General features: G+C 44.8%; 1 long non-coding RNA gene and 1 pseudogene across 1 annotated transcript; both read right to left on the bottom strand.

Moving 5' to 3' along the window:
- Window positions 1-3,234: 3,234 nt before the first annotated feature.
- On the bottom strand, window positions 3,235-5,241 carry LOC115394193 (uncharacterized). The gene is made up of 4 exons (XR_003932038.1): window positions 5,169-5,241; window positions 4,684-4,765; window positions 3,463-3,573; window positions 3,235-3,293 (listed from the first exon to the last, which is right to left on the bottom strand). It is a non-coding gene; the product is annotated as an uncharacterized LOC115394193 (long non-coding RNA).
- A 2,939-nt stretch (window positions 5,242-8,180) lies between these two features.
- LOC115394190 (NACHT, LRR and PYD domains-containing protein 12-like) lies at window positions 8,181-19,612 on the bottom strand (annotated as a pseudogene).
- Between the last annotated feature and the right edge of the window lie 1,091 nt (window positions 19,613-20,703).

Genomic DNA, 20,703 nt, shown 5'->3' with positions numbered 1-20,703 from the left:
AAAGTATCCAGTGACATAATGATGTCTGCCGATTTGGGTAAATGCACCGTGCTAGTCCTCTTGGATCTGTCCTCAACTTTATAATAATAATAATGCATTGGTTTTATATAGCGCTTTATAGGACACTTAAAGATGCTTTACATTATTCTTTCACTCGATACTGGGTGGTGGTAAGCTACTATTGTAGCCACAGCTACCCTGGGGTAGACTGACGGAAGTGAGGCTGCCAATCTGCACCATCGGCCCCTCCGACCACCACCAACCATTCACTCTCACACGACTTTCATAGGCAAGGTGGGTGAAGTGTCTTGCCCAAGGACACAACGACAGTTGTACGCCTGCGGGAGCAAGGATCGAACCGCCAACCTTCCGGTTATAAGATGACCTGCTCTATCATCTGAGCTACTGTCGCCCCGCTTTTGACACTGTTGACCATCAGGTCCTGATACGTCGACTGAGGGACCATGTGGGACTGTCGGGGTCAATTCTCCAGTGGGTCAATTCTCCTCATATTTGTCTGGACGTAGCTTTTGTGTGTCAACAAACCAGATAAAATCAGAGAGAATGAATCTAGTGTGTGGGGTGCCTCAAGGCTCCGTCCTGGGCCCTATTTTTTTTTTTTACTGTACTTGATCCCCCTGGGTAAGAACATCCAAAGGTTTAACGATGTTTCTTACCACTTGTATGCCGATGACATCCAGCTCTATTGTTCTTTTAAAGATAGGGTAGGCAATGTTGTCCAAAAGCACTTTTGTCATACTCAGTGAAATGCTCCTTCCCCCCTGGGAGAAGTCAATACATGCTTGCTAAAACTTGCTAAAGGTGCCACGTACTCGGTTTAACACCAGAGGAGCCCGATCATACCAGGCCATTGCTCGCAGGCTTTGGAATGATCTCCCGCTCTCTCTCTGCTCAGTTGCATCTGTTGACGCTTTTAAATCACAACTTAAAACCTTTCTGTTTGCTCAAGCATTTGCTTAGTTTTTCGGGCCTGTTTTGATCTCCTTTTAATGTTGACTATTTATCTGTATTTGACTGTTGTTTTTATTGTTATTTTTATATATGTTGTGAAGCACTTTGTGGCTCTTTGCCTGTGAAAGGTGCTATATAAATAAAAATTACTTACTTTCTTACTTTATCCCCGGACATCATGAAAACTAAACACAATGCAGCACATACACCAGGCCGCTGTAACTCTACCACAGAAATACACTAAGAAGACATGGCAGCACATGCAGCTTGTGTTCTGGTCTTATTAAACCAAACAGCATCAGGAGCTTCTGTTGCATGATCAACTTGAGGAACATCTCCACAGAGGAACTACAATAACTACTTTCTACAAACATCACTGAGACATTGATCATGATGACATGTTGACTCACTCAGCCACCCTGCAGTTCCTCACAGCTGGGATCAGTCTCCGTCGTCCCTTCATTGATGTGTTGTACTCCTTCAGGTTCAATTCCTCCAGGACCTGGTCTGACATCTGCAGCACATCGGCCAGAGCTGAGCAGTGGATCTCAGACAGTTTCTCTGATCTGTTCTGTGACTTCAGGAACTTCTGGATGTCCTGATGTACTGAGAGGTCCTTCATCTCCATCAGACAGTGGAAGATGTTGATGCTTCTGTCAGGAGACATTTCATCACTGTTAATCTCCTTCAGGTTCTGGATGACTCTCTGGATGGTTTCTGGACTGATCTCTGTCCGACCCAGCAGACCTTCTAAGAGTCTCTGGTTGGATTTCAGAGAGAGGCCATGAAGGAAGCGGACAAACAGGTCCAGGTGGCCGTTCTGACTTCTGAGGGATTTCTGCAGGACTTTCTTCAGGAACTCATCCAGAGATGAGAGAGCCTCATCACCATCATCATCATCATCAACACCACCATCATTCTTTTTGAATAACCTCAACACTTTATAACGAAAAGTCTTTTTCTGCCTCAGTAAGGTCTTCAGTACATCTGTCTTCCTGTTGGTGAAACAGTGGAACATGAAGACTGCGGCCAGAAACTCCTGAACACTCAGATGGACGAAGCTGTAGACGGCTTTCTGGAAGATCACAGACTCTCTTTTGAAGATCTGAGTACAAACTCCAGAGAACAGCGAGGCCTCAGTCACATCCAGACCACACTGCTCCAGGTCTTCTTGGTAGAACAGGATGTTTCCTTTCTCCAGATGTTCCAAGGCCATCCTGCCCAGCTTCAGAAGAAGCTCCCTGTCAGCCTCCGTCAGCTCCTGTGGACCCGTCTCAGGACCTTCATGGTACTTGAGCTTCTTCCTGTGTGTCTGAACCAGCACAAAGTGGGAGTACATGTCAGTCAGGGTCTGGGGCAGCTCTCCTCTCTGCTCGCTGCTCAACATGTGCTCCAGAACTGTAGCAGTGATCCAGCAGAAGACTGGGATTCCACACATGATGTGGAGGCTCCTGGAGGTCTGGATGTGGGAGATGATTCTGCTGCACAGCTCCTCATCACTCAGCCTCCTCCTGAAGTACTCCTCCTTCTGGGTGTCAGTGAAGCCTCGCACTTCTGTCAGTCTGTCCACACATGATGGAGGGATCTGATTGGCCGCTGCAGGTCTGGAAGTGATCCAGACCCGAGCCGAGGGCAGCAGATTCCCCTGGATGAGGTCTGTGAGCAGCACGCTGACTGAAGACTGCTGGGAGACGTCAACCAGCCGCTGTTTGCTGCTGAAGTCCAGAGAAAGTCTGCTTTCATCCAGACCGTCAAAGATGAACAGCAGCTTGCAGACAGCCAGCTCCTCTGCCGTCACCTTCTGGAGCGCCGGATGGAAAACATGGAGCAGCGTGAGAAGACTGTACGGCCGCTCTCTGATCAGGTTCAGCTCCCTGAAGGAGAGAACAACCAGCACACTGACATCCTGGTTCTCCAGGCCCTCGGCCCAGTCCAGAGTGAACTTGTGCACCGAGAAGGTTTTTCCGCTGCCAGCCACGCCGCTGGTCACAACCACTCGGATGTGTCTGAGCTGCTGGGCCGAGGCTTTGAAGATGTCCTGAACCCTGATGGCAGTGTGATGGAGGCTCTCCTTCCTGGAAGCTGTCTCCAGCTGCTTCAGCTCAGGTTCCCTCTGAAGCTCCTCACTGAGTCCCTCTGTGATGTGGAGCTCAGTGTAGATCCTGTTGAGGAGGCTTCCTCCTCCTGCTTCATCACTTCCTTCAGTCACACGTTCACATCTCCTCCTCACACTCTTCTTATGTTCTTCTAGAAGCTGCTGCAGTCCTGATGAAGAACCCTGGTCCTGCTGCTCCTCACAGACATCACTGCTCTTCTTCTCTCTGTGGACACCAAGAAACATTTACTCTGAGCAACACGACACACAGCAGAGACACAAAGATCCAGCTTCAACTCTCACACTGATTCAGAATAAAGAACTGAATCTGAACATGAGCAAAACATCTCTCACTCTGGTTTGGAGTAAACAACAGGAAACAAAGAGTTTCTTACTTTGTGTCTGAAGGTTCAGGTTCACCACTGAATTTTGGTGGATTGTCTTTGGACCGGTCACTCTTCAGAGACAACCTGCTTGATCCTGAAGACTCTGTTGTGTGTCTGCTCCTGTAAACACCACACACACACACACACTGTAATTATTTACCATTAAATCACAATTTACTCAAATTCACAATTTAATAAAACTACTAAAATTAAATAATTGCCTTCGGTAATCTACGGTATTCTTTTAGTAATCCAATACCAGTGGTGGGCACAGCTAACCAAAAAGTTAGCTTCGATAACTGTTCTTCCGCTAACTGAAAAGTTAGCTTCTATAACGCTAAACCGATAAACTGTTAAAAGATTTAGCTGAAGCTAACAATAACAGTTAACCGCTAACTGCCTCACCCATAGTCGCTGCAGGCTCTGCAACAGGCCTAACAGGGGGAACGCACTGGACACGGAAGCGCCACGCACAGAGTTTCTGATCGCCTCCCATGTTAACCTACAGTATCTGACTGCCTGCAGACAACACGCAGGGGACCAGCTCGCGCTCTGCAGCGCGCCCGCTCCGTTCTATTTTTCATAACTGTGAAAAGTTCTGACATTTTTGTCATGAATATCTGTAAATTAATAATTATTTTGCAGTCAAATTCCCTTTCTGTATTGTTTTTTTGGTTATAGAAGAAAACTACTGTCCAGATGATTGAGGTGTCCCAAAATTAATAAAAATATGACCAAGTGAGTCACTGTTTTAATTTAAATGTGTTTTTCAGAAGTAAAAAAACTCACTTTCTCCATTTTTTGCTCAGAGAGATCTGTTTTTGGTGAAACCACCTGATGTTGTACTGCTGATTACTCAAAAACACTAAAAGGTACAAACCAGCTTTTTTTCCCTGATCAAAGAAGAGAGTTTACTCTTTCATTTGGTAGTTTCAATGTTTACATAATCCTGTAACTCAAATATTATATGAGTCTTGAAACATCAGTTAAAATTGAAGGGTTTGCTGATCTGAAACCAGCTGGCAGCGAAACACTTAAAATGAAATAATGAAGATGAAAGTGAAGCCCCCCTGGTGGTTGAACTAAAGAAACAATAAATGGCTCCTGCAACATTCATAGATTTTCTTGATATCATCCACTTCCTTCCAATGAGTGAAGCTCACTTCGAGCTAGCAGAAACAATGAGAGCCGCATCTGTTCTTGTGTTTGGTGTCTTTGTGGATTCTGTACCTGGACTCTCTTGGCGTCTCTTCCCTGTCCACAGACTCTGCTCTGTCCTCCTCTTCACCCACATCACTCATCTTCAGTCAGGCTGAGAGAGAAACCAGCAACAAGAACAAAGCTGTGAAACCTGCTGAAGACTCACTGTCAGCGATCAGACTCCTCTGTGTCCGCGTTGGGCGTGCGCGCCACAGCAAAAAAACCATGATGGACACGAACTTTGAAAAGTGACTGTATGAAGCCATCAGACTGTAGAGAAAAACTGGTGGACGGAGAGAGCAGACTATGTCTGAAGGGAGGAGGTCTGGAGACAAAAGTGAAAGTATCTCCATGATCGCTCCTTCTCTGACTGTGGTTTTGAGGAAATAGACAGTTACTCACTTTGAGTCTGAAGTTCGAAGCAAACTCTCTCACACACATGCATGCACGCACGCACGCAGTTTCTTTTACTCAATACACTGACATTAGAACACAAAAGTTGGACAAACACTCACCTGCTCCTCCTTCTCTGACAATCGACTGAAAGTTGAGAGTCTGAACTCACTCAGTTCTTCTCTTCTTGGCGTGTTTGTGAGACAGGAATCAGCTTATCAGAATGACCCATGTGTTTTGGATGCAGTGTAAAACAGAAAGTAAAGAGATGAACTTCTTATCACTTTAAAACATTCATCTTTACAGGTGGTTGGTCAAACTATGGAGGGCTAAAAGGGCCTAAATTAAATAAATACTGCATTAAATACTTAGTTAAATGTCATTGATTAATTAAAAGCAGAATTAAATAAATGAATGTGTTTTTATATATTTCATTAATTTATTAAAATAATAATGCATTTTATGTAAAAAACATGTTATTATTTCACAATTTCATGAATTAATTCATGGTCCGTGTGTTGCAGTGGATCATGAATTTATTTTATCTGTCAACCTTGCCTGTCAAAGTCGGTGGGCGGATTCTAACACCTGATTGGTTACCCTTCCATCAAGTCAAGGCAAATCGACTCCAGATCATGGATTGCTGAAGAGCTTGTGAACATATTCCGATACACTGGGTGGCGCTATTCGCCTCTCCGTTGGTTTGGATACTCTATTTAGCTAAACTTTATTGGCAACCACGAAATGATTCAGTTCTCTGACCCAAACAGTGCAGTGCAAGACACAGGCCGTTTCTCAATTCTTACTACTCAAGTGTGTATTGTGTACTTTGTGAGAACACACTTGTTAGTCATAGTTCGAGCACAGACTTGTGGCGAGGAGAGAACGCATGGAAGTTAATGCGCACTTGGAACCAGCGTACTTGATAACATCATGGTGTGTTTACAACGCCAATATCTGTTAGTATTCAAATCATCCATACATTAAAATATTAATAAAAAGAAACATGAGTGTTTATAGTGGGGCCAGTGATCAGGAAGTATTAGTGGAAAAGAGTAGTTGGTGTGGAACAAGTTTATATAGCAAGTCACGGTATTAAACATTGGAAAAACATCAAAATGGCAATACAGGATGATCTAGACTGTAGAAAAATGTGGCAAAATTGCTTGTACTTATTCTGTCACATAAATGTTGTGTCCAATACAGTGTTCCTCTTACTTCTAGTCTACCTGCCCTCCTGAACAGCCTTTCAATTACCGTTTAACTACTTGGAACTGAGCTCAGAAGAAAAGCAGGTGATCAGACATTTCTACAAATACAATTATTTAACTCTATGTTTCACTGCCTGTCATACCTGTGTGTCTTTTTTCATCCATCTGCTCAGGTCTTCATGATGAACTGTTTCACATGAGTCTAATATACATCATATAGTTAAACACATCATGAGCATAATTCATTTCTCTCTTCAGTAAATACATCAGTGTGCTACACTGTTAAGCAGAGAGATAATCATAAATAGGTGTCTAACAAAGAAAGTCAGGAGTTTAACAAAACTGTATAACTTCAACAGAACCTTCAAGACTAAAATCAAAAGTAAGCTGGAATCATCAGGAAGGTTAAAAAATTACACGTTACCGGGTACTGTAATACAGTACCAGTACAGGTTACTGGTACTGTGTTATATGTGAACAGTCTGAGATAATCTGCAATATGTGGCAAGAGTCAGAAATGTGCGAGATCACTGCGTCGTCAACTGCTTGCTTTCGCAGTTGAAAATGACCTTTGAACGCACGATTCCAGTGGCAACAAAACTCCTGAAGTTGGCGTTGACCATTCAGGCCACCACAGCATCGGTGGAGAGGTCTGCAGCCACAAGAGGACAGAGCAGGGGAGACTTTCACCTCTGGATCTGATGTTCATTGAGAAGAGAGGCTCATTAAACTGAAGGTGATCAGAGGAGTTTTACAACTCTGTGGCAAAGAACGCTGTCAAAAAGGATAAGTGAATGGATTTAATCTTCAACTAAAGTAAGTCTGAACTCTCTCCTGATGGCGGTGTTTATTGCGTGAGCCATATGGTGATTGTGGTCAAATGTGTTATTGTTAATAGTGGATACCAGCTAGATAACCGTGTGAATAGCATGAATTAAAGACACATAGGTGAAGTAAGGCTTTGATAATAGGCCTGTTTTGGTTTTTTTGTTGTTGCTTTGACGTATTATTTCATGAAACGTGGATCTCGGGTGTGGACGAGAGAGAGAGGCGTTTCAGCACCACAGACAGCTCCGCGTCCGAGTTTCATAATGGTGAAGGGATCGGCCAGAACACACACATCCGGACATATCAGTAGAGTGCCGGTAACTGATCTCACCTTGTCAAGTCCCGGACTCTGACGCCCTCTAGTGGTCTGAGGTTTTCTCCTGAGAAAAACAAAAACAAAGGGAGAATCATGAACATGAGTCTTTTCATGTTGTAGTGAAGACCAGGACCAGAGCATCCCCACACCAAGACTTTCCACAGTTCAGATCGAACTTCCAGTCTCTGGAACTTCCTGTGTCTTTAGATATAAACCGAACTGTGGATTAAAGTTCCTGCAGCCGCTTCTAAAGAGGCTCATTTCCGGTCTGTGTAGGAACTTTCACAGATCCATCCTCAGTCCCAGGCTGTCAGCAGCCGGTTCTGTGAGCAGCCGGTTCCCCCTGCAGGAGTCCCCGGTGGAACCAGCCTGTTGATCCCCGGTGACGGAGCGGACACGCGGCGGGGAGCTCCGGAGGCAGCGGTCCGTACCTGTGAGCGAGTCCGACATCCAGCGCCCGACCCCCGGACCCCTCCTCGGCTCTCTCCCCCGCAGCAGCGAGCTGCAGCCGGCCGGACGGAGAACTCCGACCGCGGGTTGAATCCCTCTGAGAGACGCCGACATGTTGAACCTGCAGCCGTCAAGTCCGAAAAAACCACAACAACACAGCAGAGGAAGGATCTGCAACATAACAGCGCGTGGAAACCACACGGAGTGGATTACTGTGGAGCTGATTGAACGAAGAAGTTGAACTAAAAAAAACAAACAAAAAAAACCCCCCTGAAAACTCACAATTGTATTCCTGTTTTTATTTCTATTTTATTTGACCTGTCTCACAAAATTTCCACTTCCTTCATGCAGCTCAGACTACGGTAAGTGGAGTTCTGCAGGGTTCTGTGTTTGGGTCCATATTTTCCACATTATAAATGCTTCTTGTGCAGCAAGAGTTCACAACCTTTTTCTTGACATACAGACGTACAACAGTTTTTCCATTTCATCTTTTTCACTTTCATCACTTTACAGATTCTCATGAGTTCATGTCAAGGAAAAAACTCTGTTTTCACACAGTGAACATGTTCAAGGAGCCCTGTCATGAAAAATGGACTTTAATGAGCTTTTAACATTGTGTGTGATTACCTCAGGAAATTTTAATCCAAGTCATTATTTCTCTTCATTTACACATATTTGAGTAATCTATATGAATATTCAGTCCAAGCTCTACCCTCCCTTCAAATGTCTGGCACCAATAATGAAGCGCCAAACACACGAGCGTCACATCATAGCAAAACACTCAGTTTGCTTGTTTGCTCAAAGAATTTGTTTACCCCTCCAAAAGAAGAGCACGGTCATCAAAAGTGGGTCGATTTTGGAATGGAGAGTATACCAAAACAAACCCTTTTTTATTCGTTGGTTTGCGACAAACATTTCACTCTGGACTGCCTCACAAATTTTCAGTTTCAACCAGTTTCAACATGGATTCTGCAAGATCGACAAAGTGGTGCAATTCCTAGACTAAAGCCACCAGATGGACAGACTCTACCAGTAAGTCCAACCTGCATGCTGCAAACAGGAATTTCTCCATACTGAATTCCAAGGCCTGGTTCTGTGAAGTTGAGTCGTTTGGACCTCTGTGTTGATGTGTAGAATTACTAATACTCCACTGTGCCACAGCTGCTAAAATAGCCTCTTTGTTGCTGTCAAAGGCAGCCTGAAGCTGCCTTTGACAGTCTCCAAAAATCATGATACAGCTCATTTAAAGACCCATGAAAAGAAAACAAGACATCCGGTCCCGTTCTTTCAATAAACAATGATATTTACAAAAAATGTATCTTGCGTATTCAATATGTATTCAAAGCAACATTGAATCTATCTCTCTTTTGAATCACAGAAACATTCTGATACCGGTCTGAAGAACAAAATGTTGGCGATACAGTCTTAATTCTTTATGTAAGAGTTCAAAAGACACATGATGCATTTCAACAAACATCTAAAGTCAAAATGTCAATTGTAAAAAAGTTTCTCACCAAATGTGTGTATTCCAGCTGATCAGCTACAGTTCAAGTCGTCAAATCAATTGAAATATGAACAGAATCAGAGTCACTGCTTCTCAAAGTCTTCTCTCCTCTTGATCTGAAGTCAAAAAGGGAAGTTGTTTCAAGAAGTCTCCCACCTCCCTGATTTGGTGTCAAAAGGACAATTCCTCAAAATGTCTCCAGCATCTCCAGCTCATTGGGGTGTGAGAGGCTCATTCATGCAGCTCAGTGCTTCACATCTGTTTGACTTTAGCACAACAGCTCAAATTCTTATTTTTTTTAGACTTGTTTTACGTCAAAATGTCTTGTTCCACTTGATTTAAAATAAATCCATTTGGTGTATTGGAAAAGTTTCTGCCAACAGAACAAATGAAAACCATCTTGATTTAAGAAGCATTGTCTTGAAACAAGATTCTTTATCTTGCTGAAATATACTTTTGAAGTGGATTTATCTTAAATGAAGTGGAATCAGACATTTTGACTGACTAGTGGAAAAAAAAGCATTGTAAGATTTTGAGTTTTTGCACAAACAGCATTGGAACCCAACCTGTAATGAAATGTCCCATAATGCACTGGGTGGTGCTGAGTTATTGTAAAGTTCAGTCTGACTGTAATGTCAGAGGAAGATGTTGGAGGGCTGTCATGACAGTTCAATCATCACAATTCAGCACCACAGGGTGAAAAACAGTCACTTTAGAAAACCGTGAGACTTCAGTCACTGTGAGCAAACGAAGCAACTTCCCCTGTTTGCTTTAGCACCCTGCTTTTTCTCACATGTCTGTTTATCAGACATGGGTCCTCTTTATTCTCTGCTCTCCATTCATCACACAAATATACCGGTGGTTTTAAATTCTGAGAACTGTGTTGCTGTGAATATAGTTTGATAAGAACTCCTTTACCCAGGATGCCATGGAGGACATACAGGCCCAGAGCCATGGAGGTCGTGCTGGAGTGTTGAGTTGTAAAGCTGTTAAAGAAATGGCAGAAGATCAGCTGTCATGCTTTGTCTGCATGTTAGAAGTTAAAAGTTCTGGTAACTCCAAACAAAAACATAAAGAAAGAATCATTGTGAAAAACAAAAACATTCTTTCGCCCCACTAAGAGGTTTGTTCAAAAAGTTCTGCAGAATAACCCATTTTCCCCCCAGATGTTGTAGCAGGAACTGAGCGTTATTTCCCAGCTGCTAACATCTGCACTCCGGAACACACCACACACTGTAAGATCAGAAGAGGAAGATCTTCTCTAATCTATCTCTTGTTGTCTTCAAGTGTGTATTCTCTCAGTCGAGGCAGGTTTGAAGATTCCTGTTGTTCCAGGATTAAGAGGCCGACTGAGGATTGCTGAAGACTCTTTAGGATTGCAAGATGCAGAACAAAAGAGCAACATGGACCTTTAAGTTCATCAAAGACAAAAAATATACATACATATTAATGTAAAGGCAAAAAGTTGACATGATTGAAGTTCATGTTTGATGCTCAACGAGCCAGTATCTGTTGCTATAAGTGGCTCACTAAAGATGTGGACTTTCAGCTGGAAGGATCTGACACCGTCCATGTTGACAGAGTCCTGACAGGATTGGGGGAGCAGAGGATTCATTTCACTTTCAAGACACAGTCAGAGCCGACTGGAACAGGAAGTGTCTCTGTTCATGCAGCTCACTCTCTGTGCTGTGGACAAATCCTCAGCTGATGGAGGTGAAGGTGGTGAACAGCTTGATGGAGTGTTGAGCAGCTCCTGGTCCACTTTACAGAAGCTGAGAAACTCCACACAGACCAGTTCACTCTCTGAAGGTTACAGAGTCTCATTGTCCTCTGAAGGGGACTTGTTAAGGTCCAGAATGAAGGAACATGGTTCAAAAGTCAACAAAGAATTTAGAAAAAACAAATAAAAAATCTCAACAAATTCCAAGGAAACAACATGAAGAGGAGGAGGTTCAGTCGACACAGTGATGGTTCTGCATCACATCCAGAGGAACCATGGTTCGATGCTGGACTCTCTCAGCTCCACTGACACTCAGCAGATCTTCTGGTGGTTCCTCTGTCACTCAGTCTGGATGAAGCTCTGCTCTCCTCAGTAGATCTTCAGGACACACATTGTCTTCTCTGCTCTCAGTGGATCTGTTTCTTCCACCTGCAGAGAGATGAGAGGAGATGATCAGAGTCTCTGATCAGAGCAGCGAGGACTTCAGTCCTGTTCAGAGCAGCAGTCATATAAATGAAAAATTCAACTTTGTCAATGTGTACAAAAGGATTAGCATGACTGCAAAGAAAATGCATTTGTGAAAAGAAACAAAAGTTCCTTTGCAAACATCCTGTTTTGAGTTTTGAAGTTGGGGTTGGGAATTTTGGCATGGCCTTGACTCCGATTCTAGATCGGATAGCGACAAATGGAACTGTCCAATCAGGGAGCAGATGGCTGTGTGTCCTCCTGCTGCAGACTCTTAAGAGGGAGTAGAGTTTCAACATGGACTGTGGCGGTTAGATAGTAAGACAACTGCATTCAAGAAACAATTTAACATAAACATTAAATATGAACTTTAATTCCCTCAATATCATAAATTATAAACCACAGTTGCAGATGGGCTCCCTCCTCGGTCCATGTGGAAACTCTTCCCCCTTAAGAGTCTGGAGCAGGGCGGAGGACAGGGAGCTGTCTGATCCCTGATTGGACAGATCCATTTGTCACTATCCAATCAGATAGAGGAGTCAAGCCTACATCAAAATTCACAACCACAAATTCAGAGACAAGCACAAATTTTTTATTTATTTTTTTTTGCTTTTTATGCTAATTTCTATTTTTCACAAATGCAAATTTTTTTTTTTTTACAGTCATGCAAATCCTTCCTTTTCTGCACATTTACAGAGTATTTTTTTCATCATTTTTTCACAGCTTTTCAAAGCACGATTTACCAATACAAAGTGAAATTATGTGAAAATCATTGGTCATCATTCAAATCATCATTTACTGATGCAAAACATTTATGGCATTATATTGACCCCATACAAACCAGCTGAAAGTGGCATGAACTCACTCCAACCATTTACTAACCAGAAACCCTTCAGGCTGCAGTCTGGACTCTTCAGAAGATCAATGAGCTGCTTCACATCTGGATCCTGCAGCTGGTTTTTGCGCAGGTCCAGCAGTTTTAGGTGGGAGGGGTTGGACTTCAGAGCTGAGGCCAGAGAAGAACAGCTGGTCTTTGACAAACTGCAGCTCCTCAAACTGAATAAAGAGAGAAAGCAGCTGAACAAATCAGGAGGAATCAATCAGATGAGCAGCTCCACATGACTGTGTCCTGATCAATGAGCTGGAACTGTTGTTGTGGATCTTCATCACTCACATCATCCATATCACATTCACACACCTCATGTCCACACACATCAGTAACCTGCTGCTATGATGGCCGAAGGGCTGGAGTTCTGATATTCTGCCTTCCTCTTTTGTTGGCTTTGTTTTCTTGTGGCATTTAGCAGTTGGTAGAGCTTACATGAGATTGCCAGTGATGTAGCACACCTAAGGAGACTGGGCTTGGGAGGCTTGAAAGCTGAGCTGCACTGCAGTCTTGTGCTCTACGACGAACCATTGCAGACTATGTTTGGTCTCCCTCCTTTGTCACATTCTTTAAGAACCATGGTTGTGGCACTGCTGAGCTCAGTCCACTCTCTCACTGCAGGATCAGAGTCTCAGATCACAGCTGCTCACACACATTTCTCCTTCTTCAACAGTAACAGACAGTCAACTGACCCCAGAGTTTGCAGACTGCAGAGTGGACTCTCCAGAAAACCACACAGCTGCTCAACTCCCGAATCCTGCAGCTGGTTCTCACTCAAGTCCAGATGTTTCAGATGTTTCAGGAGGGAGGGGTTGGACTTCAGAGCTGAGGCCAGAGAAGAACAGCTGATCTTTGACAACTTGCAGTGCTTCATCCTGAATAAAGAGAGAAAGAAGTGAGATTAGAGGACAAAGTCTGATGGTGAAGTCATTGAGAGCTGAAGAAGGTTCAGACTGGAAGAGTTTAGAAATGTAAAGTCCAAACAGCTGAAGCCACCAGGAGGAGAAGAGCTTTCATCAACATGCTGATCACTAACATGCTGCAGAGCTCAGTCCACTCTCTGTCCCTCCAACATCTGGATCACCACACACAGACACACACACACCCACAGTAGTTTAGATACTGTGTTTTGACTGATTGTCATTATTTTTTATTTTATTTATTTATTTTTTTTTTAGAAACGGTTGATACAGTTACTGTTCTTTGTATGTTTCACAAGAGTGAATATATAATTCCAACTTTTCTGTACAGAACTCAAAATCGTTCAACATTTGTTTCCTGAATTTTTTCCAACTTTGGCTAAAAAATTCGAGTTGAAAAGAGGAGTTAATCCTATTGGGGTGAGACTGATCAGACTGATCCTTCGTCTATTTCTTATTCTGAAGAAAGTTGGAGCTCTGAGGAGCTGAAAGAAGAACTGTGATTGCTGTTCTCACTGATTTGATCTTTGTTCTTTTGGAGAGCTAAATATATGTGAACACCAAACAAAAGCAGAGTCCACTGGGAGGACATGTCATCAGCCTAGGTGACCTGACATTGAGCCAACAAGTCAAGAGTTTGCAGAGTTTGTGACAGTTTGGAGCTCCAGCTGGGAGACTGATGACCGTCAGGGTTCCCCTGCTCCTTCAGTTCCTCCTTGATCGCTCCATGTGTCTCTCATCTCTCCTGTGTTCCCGTCTCTCCCTGGTTTTCTTACCTTACTCTTTCAATCATTCTTCTGCCGTGTCTGGTTTTTCCCCCTCTTCTCAGAGGATTTAGTCCCATCTCGCCATTCAACTAGCTGCCAGCTGTGGTCAGCCGTGGTCACGCAATGCTCCATGTTCACTCTCTGTGTGTTTGGAGAGCTCTCAGGTGGTGTTCATGATCTCCCACCTGAAGGGCAATGCTGAAACTTGGGCCACTGCAGAGTTGTCTTGCTGGATGCCAGCATCCAACTCCGACCAATCCTTCTCTGGAGCTTTCATGTGGGACTTCCAAGCCCAAACTGTGGGTTTGGAGACCATCCAAACTCTCACCAATCTCTGTCATGGTTCACATCACATTCTGGATTACTCCATCCAGTTCCACACATTGGCTGTCAAGACTAGTTAGGCCCATTCCGTCCTTTGCAGCACGTTCACCAACGGCCTCTCCAGGACAAGTTGGTTCCACTGGGCTTGCCCGAACAGCTCAATAACATCATCGCTAGCATGACCTGGACGAACCACAGACTCCCGGGATGGAAACAATCCTGAGCTCGGGGTTCTCCAGTGCCCCAGCTCTCACTTGGGAGAGTTGCCACAATTCCCTGCCATGCTTGTCCACTGGGAAGCCCCTGTTCGAGTGCATGATGGGAATCCCACCCCCCTGTACTGCTTTGGGTCTTCCTTGATCTCTCTTTGTTTCTACCCTCCCTCTTGTGTCCTTCACTCTGCCCAGCTCCCTCACCTCACTCTTTCAATCAATCTGTTATCCTATCATGTCTTGTCTTCCACCTCTTCCCAGTGTATTTAATCTTCCATCTGTCCACCCGGTTGCCAGTTGGTCGAGCTTCCATGCCATCATCACACAACTCATTGGGTAAAGTTTGTGTTTGCCTTCCCGGTTTCTGACCACCTGCCTGTCTACCCAACTCTGTGTCATTCTACTCCCTCTCAGATCTCTCTGCCAAGTGGTGATGTATTCTATAAACTTTGAGAAAATGGCAGTTCAGTCTCCATCTGCTTTTGGGTCCATGCCAGTTCTGTGAGTGACAGTTTGATCCAGGAGAGATCAGCCTGCTTTAAAAGCTGAAGGTCAACATGGAGCGTGTCAGAGGTTCACAGCCAATCATCCCCTGCAGCACCTTTCTTCTTCTACCAAGCTTTGAAATGTGGAGCTCCACATTGTTCTGCCACAGTCAAGGAAGTAAAGGCTCAAGAAGAAGTCTCAGTTTCTCGTTTAGATCCTCAGTGTGGATCACTCTGATCAGCAGAGTGTCTGCACTTCACTGTCAACACAGCTTTCACGAAACACAAAACAAAACATGGAGTCTGACCTCAGAGTGTCCAGACTGCAGAGTGGACTCTCCAGAAAACCACACAGCTGCTCAACTCCTGTATCCTGCAGCTGGTTGTAACCCAGGTCCAGAAGCTTGAGATGTTTCTGGAGGGAGGGGTTGGACTTCAGAGCTGAGGTCAAAGATGAACAGTTGATCTTTGACAAACTGCAGTCAAGCAACCTAAACACAGAGAAAAACAACAGAATAAATGAAAATATTCCAGAGGAAATTTTCCTTTGTGCCTGCCAGCTGCTGCCCAGAGTGTGTGAGCGTGTGTGTGTTTGTATAAAGATAGATAGATAGATAAGTCTTTATTTTCCCGTGAAGGGAAATTTGTTTCCACAGCCTTCATGTCAGTTCAAGTGTTATGGACACCATCACATACACCACAAGTAAGACAATAAGACAATTACAAAAACAGAATATACAACAAAGAACAACAAACAGCAGTTAACAGAAATTGGCAAGTAAGTCAGCGAGGTACCTTGTTCAGTACAGCAATAGCTGATAGAACAAACCTCTTGTTAAAGCGGGCTTGTCTACATTTAAGAGTCCGATATCTGCGCCCGGAGGGGAGGAGCTGGAAGAAGTTATGAAGAGGGTGATCTGTGTCTGAAACTATTGATTTGGCAAGCCGGGCTATTGCTCTGTCATTCAGTTCTGAAATGTTTGGAGTAGGAGAGCAGATTATTTTAGATGCTGTGTGAGTGATTTTAAGGAGTTTGCTTCTATTGGAGAGTGACAGCATAGTGTAAAAACAGGAAGAACAATACAGCAGAATGGACTGAATGATACTCTTATACAGCAGCAGCAGAAGGTGAGGAGCAACATGGAGAGCACTGAGTGTACGGAGAACATGAAGTCTTTGTTGTGAGCGTTTATGAATGTCCATGGTGTGGTGCTCGAAGGTGAAATTATTGTCCAGGGTGATTCCAAGATATTTAAATGTGTTCACCTGTTCTATAGCGTTGCTGTTAATGGAGATATGGTTCAGGCTGGGAGAGGGTGGATTAAAGAGCATTTCCTTTGTTTTATCAGGGTTAATGTAAAGATGATTTTACATGCACCATTGTGTGACATGGTCCATGCTTCCCATTCACCTCAGAGTCTCCAGACTGCAGAGTGGACTCTCCAGAAAACCACACAGCTGCTCAACTCCTGAATCCTGCAGCTGGGTGAAGCTCAGGTTCAGACGTTTGAGGTGGGAGGGGTTGGATTTCAGAGCTGAGGCCAGAGAAAAACAGCTGATCTTTGACAACTTGCAGTCCTCAAACCTGAATAAAGAGGGAAAGAAGAGATTAGAGGACAAAGTCTGACGTTGAAGTCATTAGGAGCTGAAGAAGGTTCAGACTGGAAGAGTTTAGAAATGTAAAGTCCAAACAGCTGAAGCCACCAGGAGGAGAAGAGCTCTCATCAACATGCTGATCACTAACATGCTGCAGAGCTCAGTCCACTCTCTGTCTCTCCAACATCTGGAATCCTCCTAAACTCCTCTCAGTCATTTGACTCCAACAGATTCTAACTTCAGACAGTGAACTGACCTCAGAGTCTCCAGGTTACAGTTTGGACTCTCCAGTCCAGAACACAGAATCTTCACTGATGAATCCTTCAGCTCATTGTAACTCAGGTCCAGATGTTTCAGATGGGAGGGGTCAGACTTCAGAGCTGAGGAGATCACTTCACAGTGAGAATCAGAGAGTCCACAGCCAGAAAGACTGTAATGAGACACAGAGAGGACAGGACGTTATGAGAGAGGACACTTTGTTGGACTGTTTGACATCAGAGCTTCAGATCTTCTTCTCTGGTTTGACTTTGGCCTCATGAAGGAGAGAACATGGAGTTCTGGAGTCAAGGAGCAGTAGAGGTTAGTGCCTGAGAGCAGGAATGTTGTGGGTTTGAATCCAATACTTCATGTGTTGCGCACACACACACACACACACACACACACACACAAACACACACACACACACACACACACACACACACACACACAAACACACACACACACACACACACACACACACACACACACACACACACACACGTAACACTTTGACTTAAATGGTTTTAAAAAGCTCAAATCAAAGAATTTAATCAAAATGATCATCTGTGGTCATTATCTGGATTTTTCTAATAATCAGACCTCATGAAGAAATATAAACCGTCACTGAGCTCTGATCTTCATCACAAGTATGATCAGTGCATCCAGAGTCTGACACACAGTGCTGAGCCACGTGTTTCTTCATGACAGATCATTGAGGAGCATCTCCACAGAGGAACTACAGGAACTACTTTCTACAAACATCACTGAGACATTGATCATGATGACATGTGGACTCACTCAGCCTTCCTGCAGTTCCTCACAGCTGGGATCAGTCTCTGTCGTCCCTCCTCTGATGTGTTGTACTCCTTCAGGTTAAACTCCTCCAGGACCTGGTCTGACATCTGCAGCATGTAGGCCAGAGCTGAGCAGTGGATCTCAGAGAGTTTCTCTGATCTGTTCTCTGACTTCAGGAACTTCTGGATGTCCTGATGCACTGAGAGGTCCTTCATCTCCATCAGACAGTGGAAGATGTTGATGCTTCTGTCAGGAGACATTTCATCACTGTTGATCTCCTTCAGGTTCTGGATGACTCTCTGGATGGTTTCTGGACTGATCTCTGTCCGACCTAGCAGACCTTCTAAGAGTCTCTGGTTGGATTTCAGAGAGAGGCCATGAAGGAAGCGGACAAACAGGTCCAGGTGGCCGTTCTGACGTCTGAGGGATTTCTGCAGAACTTTCTTCAGGAACTCGTCCAGAGATGAGAGAGCATCATCACCATCATCCTCACCATCATCCTGTTTGAATAACTTTGACAACTTATCACGAAAAGATTTTTTCTTTTGTCGCATGAGTTTCTGGTCCTCATTGAGGAAGGTCTTCAGTCCGTCTGTCTTCCTGTTGGTGAAACAGTGGAACATGAAGACTGCAGCCAGAAACTCCTGAACACTCAGATGGACGAAGCTGTAGACGGCTTTCTGGAAGATCACAGACTCTCTTTTGAAGATCTGAGAACAAACTCCAGAGAACAGCGAGGCCTCAGTCACATCCAGACCACACTGCTCCAGATCTTCTTGGTAGAACAGGATGTTTCCTTTCTCCAGATGTTCAAAGGCCATCCTGCCCAGCTTCAGAAGAAGCTTCCTGTCAGCCTCCGTCAGCTCCTGTGGACCCGTCTCAGGTCCTTCATGGTACTTGAGCTTCTTCCTGTGTGTCTGAACCAGCACAAAGTGGGAGTACATGTCAGTCAGGGTCTGGGGCAGCTCTCCTCTCTGCTCGCTGCTCAACATGTGCTCCAGAACTGTAGCAGTGATCCAGCAGAAGACTGGGATTCCACACATGATGTGGAGGCTCCTGGAGGTCTGGATGTGGGAGATGATTCTGCTGCTCAGCTCCTCATCACTCAGCCTCCTCCTGAAGTACTCCTCCTTCTGGGCGTCAGTGAAGCCTCGCACTTCTGTCAGTCTGTCCACACATGATGGAGGGATCTGATTGGCCGCTGCAGGTCTGGAAGTGATCCAGACCCGAGCTGAGGGCAGCAGATCCCCCCGGATGAGGTTAGTGAGCAGCAGGCTGACTGAAGACTGCTGGGAGACGTCAACCAGCCGCTGTTTGCTGCTGAAGTCCAGAGAAAGTCTGCTTTCATCCAGACCGTCAAAGATGAACAGCAGCTTGCAGACAGCCAGCTCCTCTGCCGTCAGCTTCTGGAGCGCCGGATGGAAAACATGGAGCAGCGTGAGAAGACTGTACGGCCGCTCTCTGATCAGGTTCAGCTCCCTGAAGGAGAGAACAACCAGCACACTGACATCCTGGTTCTCCAGGCCCTCGGCCCAGTCCAGAGTGAACTTGTGCACCGAGAAGGTTTTTCCGCTGCCGGCCACGCCGCTGGTCACAACCACTCGGATGTGTCGGAGCTGCTGGGCCGAGGCTTTGAAGATGTCCTGAACCCTGATGGCAGTGTGATGGAGGCTCTCCTTCCTGGAAGCTGTCTCCAGCTGCTTCAGCTCAGGTTCCCTCTGAAGCTCCTCACTGAGTCCCTCTGTGATGTGGAGCTCAGTGTAGATCCTGTTGAGGAGGCTTCCTCCTCCTGCTTCATCACTTCCTTCAGTCACACGTTCACATCTCCTCCTCAGTCTCTTCTTATGTTCTTCTACAAGCTGCTGCAGTCCTGATGAAGAACCCTGGTCCTGCTGCTCCTCACAGACATCACTGCTCTTCTTCTCTCTGTGGACACCAAGAAACATTTACTCTGAGCAGCACGACACACAGCAGAGACACAAAGATCCAGCTTCAACTCTCAAACTGCTTCAAAATATTGGAACTGAATCTGAAAGTGAGTATGAAAACTTTAACTCTGGTTTTGAGGAAATTAAAGGAAACAAAGAGTTTCTTACTTTGTCTCTGAAGGTCCAGGTTCACCACTGAAGTTTGGTGGAATATCATTGGACCAGCCACTCTTCAGAGACAACCTGCTGGATCCTGAAGACTCTGCTGTGTGTCTGGGTTTGCACACACACACACACACAAACACACACACGCACACACACGCACACACAATATTGTGTTTTTAGTCTCTTCCTCATCACATCACAGGTGCCCGAACTTCACCAATATTTGAATTTTCCTCCTTGAGGAGACAACTGACTGGACCTGATTTACACTACCTGCAAAGTCGTATGCATGGCCTCCCTTTTCCCCCACCCGGGCCTCTTAGATAACATCATTATCATGCTGAAACCTAAATACAGAACTGCACTGAGAACCATAACACCAACCCAAAATAAGGTGTGTGTGTGGCCACAGGGGACTTTTCCCAATGCTCTGAAAGACTGCTTCAGCACTACAAACTGATAAGCAGCAGCCAGAGTCAACCTGTGCCAAGAAATCAAGGAAACGAAGCAACAGTACAGCAACAAAATGCGATCACTTGATCAGCACCAGAGATGTACAGTCTCTCTGGCATCTTCAAATCACTCACAGAATATAAACCTCCATCATGATCCAGTGAGCACAACGCCACAATGCTGAACTGCCGCAATGATTTCTTTGGTCTCTTCAACACACCTGCACAGAATAGTACTCCTCTCCTGGATAAGCAGGCCATACATCTGACTCCAGCCAGCAGTGAGAAGGACCCTTTCCAGGATCAACACTCACAAAGCAGCCACAACGGACAACATTCCTGGTCGGTTCTGAAGGACCGTGTCGAGGAGCTGAA

This window comes from Salarias fasciatus, chromosome 9 (genome assembly GCF_902148845.1).
Source record: "Salarias fasciatus chromosome 9, fSalaFa1.1, whole genome shotgun sequence".
Lineage (NCBI taxonomy): Eukaryota > Metazoa > Chordata > Actinopteri > Blenniiformes > Blenniidae > Salarias > Salarias fasciatus.
This window is presented reverse-complemented; position numbering and strand designations above follow the sequence as displayed.